Below are 6030 nucleotides of genomic sequence, written 5' to 3'. Positions count from 1 at the left end.
TCATTAAACATTAACATTTACAAGTTCCTGAGTGAGTGAGAATGTGCAGACTGAAATCACTTTCCTTTTGGCAGCTTGGCAGAGAAGAGACCATTTTAAAAATAGAACCACGTGTTCATGCAAACCGCTCTAATAGAAGCGGAAACATGGGCTCTGCCTCTAGATTTATCACCTCTGGACAGACTCCATGGACATCTGGGGAACACATTAATTCTCATCTTTGCCTCTCACTTACTTACTCACTTTACCTGAAGAGGAGTTCTAGCCTGTTTTTAAAACTACTCTGAATAAATCGCGCTTGTCTTAACCAAAGACATGTTGGCCTGAATGAGACTACCTGATTAAATAAAATTTTAATAATTGATAAATATTTTTAGTTTGTTGCTCATATAGACAATGGCACCTCAGTGATCACCCAAGTTGTATCTGGCATTGTCCATGCAGTAACCTTTCAACAGCTTCTAATTTAGGAGGTTTATGGACAGTCAGAATGATGGATGGATGGATTTAGACACATATGTACACACATACAAAAGGTATTGGGAATACTGTTTGAACAGAAATGGTAGTCAAGGCATTGTGAAACCTGAGGAGCATAATGCACAATGTGCTGTAACTGAATGCCAAGAAACAACAAACAACAGAAGTCAAATGTCTTCACTTGATGTTTCCTAGACTACATAGGTTATCCAAGCAACGTTATTACGGCAAACAACACATTCTCTGCCTTATAAATTACATTATGTAAAATGTGCCTCAGTAATAAGCACAAATAAAATCTCTAGAAAGATTAGCTTAGGTGGAACTAAATAGTTATAGCAAAACAGTGGTCAGCAGTTCAGATATCATTGTTATAGTAACTAAACACTAAAATAAAAGTGGAAACATATTTTCTCCAAATTGGTAGCAACAGCTTTACAGTCTAACACATCAGGCAGGACAGGAGGACCTCAAACACAACTATCACAGAGTATGTTGTCAGAAAGCCTTCGATCCTATACACCCCTCCTTTACCTCTTTTCACCTTTAATTCCTGTTTTCCCTCTTGATCAGGGAAACTCTACACTACACAAGCCACTTGTACTCCTTTACCCCCTTCTTTCATTGCCCCCTACTCTCCTTCCTTTCTTTCGCTCTCTCCGTGCCGGTGAAACTCTACTCTGAGTTAAATTTAGCACTGGTGTGATCCAATATTCCTCATTGACTTCCCACTCCTATCTCTCTCTAACCATTGGTGTACCTTTCGATGCCTCATCATATTCTTCTGTCGCTCCTATGTCTCACTCTCTTTACTCTCTCTGTCCTTACAGCTGTCTCCTAGCCCCTCAAGGTCTTATGGACAGGAAGTATAAACACTGGTTCTGCCATGTTATAATAATATATTCTAAGTAATACTGCATTGTATGGACATGCACCATACCTGGCGGCTAGTCATGTACAGAGCAACACCTGAATAAAAATAAAAAAGCCTAAAATACATACTGTGAACAAAAAAAATAAATAGTGTGAAATTGCTGATTATAGAATAGAAGAAGGTAATAATCTGATCACAGTCAATGCCAGCTTTTGGCGTCATAGTAAAACGCATAATACAGACCTATTAGATGGCCTGGTTATTTAAAAGATTAAACTCAGATATTCTATTAGTCTTTTCACAAATCACATGCATAGTCAAGAAGGAAAATAACACAAAACACAGACAAAACACTATCGTTAATAAGATACTTTCATTTTTATCTAGACATTTATTCTTAGTTGGTGTTATGATTCATATTACATTGACTATTCCAAATTTAGCTTTCACAGCAATGGAATTGTATGTGACCTACAGTATATATTCAAGAATGAACAGATTAAACAGGAATCTCCTTCTGTTGTGGTTACCGATATTTGATCTAGATCTATATAAAGAGCAGTCACAACATTTACACCACCTGGTGGTTTAAAGGGGTCAACATGGGAAAAAATGTAATGCTGGCCATGGTAAAAGTATAAGAACACACAGTGCACCACAGCTATGCGATGGGTATGACCGGTGAGAGTGCCCATGTTGACCTGCGTCCACCAGGTGGATTTACTGCACATACACTATAAGGAATATGAAATTAATGTCGAGGTAGTTTGAAACATGATGCCCAAGAGTTTCTTACAGTTACCAACATACTGAAAATAATCATCAAACTAAAAACTTGGGATAAAGATCTAGTTTAGTATAAAAATAATGTTATGACTCTGCTTTGTAGCTCTTTGTGTGTTGAGAGCTGGCTCTGTCTTTTGCCTTTTCTCCTGATTTTCTCCAGAGCCAATATACAGTTTTACCAAAACTGTTTTTTCCTGAGAAAAATCAAAGCATTATTTTTAGAAAAGTTTTAACTTATGTAAAATACAATATTAACAAAAACCTGTGATTTGCTGATTCACTTAAACCTTTATCTGACAAAGTACAAAGAAACGTTTTTCTGTGTTTTCACAGATCATATAACCCAAACTTTTTAATTTAAGAGTCAGCTCACCAACAGTTTATGTTTACCGTTTTCAGATTCTGATTTTCATGATGAAACATAAATTTGAAATATAGAATATGGAGCTTGGCTGCAAGCGGACCAGTCAAGTACACACACTGCCTCTACGAAGCAAGGCTGTAGAATGAGGTCGGGCATTGTCATGCTAATATCCACCAACTTCCAGGAGAAGTTGCTGCCTTGATGACAGCACATCTCTCTAAAATCCCAATATGCATCTCAGTGTCAATTCTACTGTCACATACAGATGCTTTGCACAGTTTGCTGATAATAGTCTGTACTGTGTTTTTTGTCTTTAGTAACTTCTGTAGTAATTTTTTGTACCTTTGTCATATAAATACATTTTCAAGTCAATAGACTAACCACAGATTTCAGTTTTTAAAGGCACTGTAATTTTATTATAGTTACAGAATAGTCAATAGTGAGAGAAATGGATTGATAGGGATAATATGGTGCTGAATAACGAGAATGGATGTTTACTGAACAGCCCTCTGATGTCCACATACCTCTGTGCGGAGCTACGCGTCTACGAGTCAAACCTAATGCATATGAAGGTCTTCTAAAATAGAGAAGGGTTTAACTCCATACATTCTCTAGATGACTGCCAACTCTGAGGCCATGTGGCCGTTCATTGTAGTAGACTGCAGGAGGAACGTGATTATTGTTCATATGATGCATCTTCTTTAAACATATATTTATTTTAGGTTTTTTATGTTTTGAGTTTTCCTAGTTGCCTAGTTAAGGTATCTCCAAGTACTACAAATTATGAAAGGATGAGGACACACAAATATGCATGTACACAGAGATAAGCGCATGTATGATACACTCAGACTACACACTCCCTTTTGAAAACAGAAGTAGTGACAAAACTGATTATACCCTGCTCCCATGGGTGGCAGCATAAATGTAAGGGTTAGCACAGCCTGCATAGCATTCAAAAGCACAAAGACACACAAGATGGTTTTGAACCCTGTGGAATACCAACAGGATATGTCTTTAATAGCCAACAAATTCTATATGTCACCGTGTTCACCGGCCCTAACATACCAGCCAATCTTGAACACAGTCTATGCAGCTGTATGAATTAAGAGTTTGACTGTTCAAGTGTTTTAAGGTTTTAACATCCCTTCTGTTTTACTAAAATTGATGCAAAATGCATCACCTAAATGTTTTCAAATATTCAGAAATGTAACAGATACAGAAACAAATTCAAGACATTTGGTTAGATGGCACTATATTGGATAGTTCAGGTAGTTCCATCATGTTCATCCAAAATGTTTTTGCATAAACAGTTCAAGGTAATCAGTAATTTTGTACTATATTGCGCTTTTGTACTCTTCTCCTTTCCCATACTGATGAGTGAGCAAATAAAAATAAAAAAACTTGTCTCACCAATAAAATTTAGAAAACAAAACTAAATTACCAAATAAATACTATAAAGAAAACACACACACACACACACCACACACACACACACAGGCGCACTGTAGACGTACACATATATACATATACTACACATTTCACTCATACAAACATACTGTGTTACACACATCAAAGAAGTCCTTCTTAGTAAAGATCAACCAAGGTTCAAGAAACATGGTGCAGAAAGGGTAGCCAACAGGTGGCTGGCAGAGAAAGGAGGAAACAGTAGGACAGAAACAAAGTGTGCATGTGTGCACACATGTATGTGCATTGCAGGATTAGGGATGAAGGAGGTGCACAATACTGAAGCACCTGTTGTATGATCATGTGTGGCACTGTTGTTATACATCATCCTCTGGTCTTCATCACATCCAAAACACACACTGTACTTTGTTTATTCACAAAAACAGACACATTTTGGTTATGCTTCAACAATGCACAACATGTGCACTCGGTACAGGTGTGCCATGCAAGTATGACATAAGTAACACAACTGCAGAATAACAAACATCAGAGAGGGAGAGAGAGGGTGACAGAGAGAGACACATGGACGGCAGAAGCAGGAGTGAGTAACAGAGAGAAAGAATAAGCGAAACACAGATGGACACTGACCAGAGTTTGCTTGTATCTCAGAGCCTTCCTTTCCGAAGCATCTGCGGCCATTGACACACTGTCACTGACCCAAAAATAAACCCACCCGCTCATCGTCTGTCTCAGCATTACCAGGACTGCGCTGGACGCACAACCAGGACATTTGCACAAGCACACACACAGTCATAGACATGCATGGCTCCTCACACAAACACACACATATTCGGACATGGTACTGTACTAAATACCTATTGCTCAACATTTAAAGAGACAGGAAACCTCCTCAAAGTAGAGGGGAGGAAGAAGTTTGTCACCACAGTAAAGACTGAGGTCAATCTAGCAGCACAGCTTCTTCGTCATGCAACAGCTCCATCAAACAAAACTACTGTGTTAGCATGTGAGAAGGCACTGAGGTATAATTATTTGTTCCTGCACTAGCAGCTCCTATTGGCTAGTCAGTGCACCTGGATTGGATTTGAAGACATGCAGTTTCTTCCTAACTTAATAAATGTTTTCTGCTGTAGTGTCCTATCTTTAGTTTAACTTTAAACTTACTTATTATTACAAGATAGGGGAGGACAATATGACCTCAAACATATCACATTTTCAAGAAAATTTGTGATATTTTCTATTCTTTTTAAAACTAAATCACTGAACAGTGTTTTACCTATGATGGCAGGCAGAAGCATTTGTTGACACAAACAAAATGAAGGGCATTTTCCAACCTTCTTTTCCATTGAACACTTAAATTAAGTTACGCAGTTTAGTAACCAGGTTACTGGAAATCCGAGTATTCTTGTATTCTGATTTCTCCTATTTCTCCTCCATCTCTCATTTTGAAAGCTCAGACTTTAGTATTAGTTTTCTTATAGTTTTCTATAGTCAGAAAACACCGCTTTCTGACTTTTTTTCTGCTGTGAATGTTGCTGTAGATTAAACGGACAGGGGGCAAGAAGAAAGTAAGAGTGAGAACAGACACAGGAAACGCACAATGAAATTGATTAAAAAAACATCTGCAATGAAAAGCAACTAAATCTGCAGGCAGTTTTGTGTGTACAGTCCAATTGCTGAGTGCAGAGAAAGTTAACATAATAATATACTGAGAGACCCAATACTACTTCAACTAATGTTTCAAACTAGAACAACAGTACTTTCACTATCAACAGTGAGATTTCAATCTGTTGCCTTCGTAACAAAAGAGCAGCATTAGTGTGCAAAAGCTGAATGTTGGCCTTGGTAATCATTTCATCATTTTGGTTTAGCATGCATATGCTGGCTATGGCGAAACTTAACCTAGGTGCAAACACCGTCTGTGGGTGTGTCAGTAGATTAGCTTGTTTTAAAAAGTAAGGCAAGTTGAGGTGACTAATTCCCAGCTAGGTATGCAAGTCATGATTATTCAACACCAGTTTGAACCACACAATTCCTGTGCCATTTCAACCAATTCAAACCAAACATTGAAGTGACAGAATCAGATGCCTCTCCACCTTTTAAC

This window comes from Anabas testudineus, chromosome 11 (assembly GCF_900324465.2).
Source record: "Anabas testudineus chromosome 11, fAnaTes1.2, whole genome shotgun sequence".
Lineage (NCBI taxonomy): Eukaryota > Metazoa > Chordata > Actinopteri > Anabantiformes > Anabantidae > Anabas > Anabas testudineus.
The sequence above is the reverse complement of the archived record's forward strand: the minus strand, read 5'-3'. Positions refer to the sequence as shown.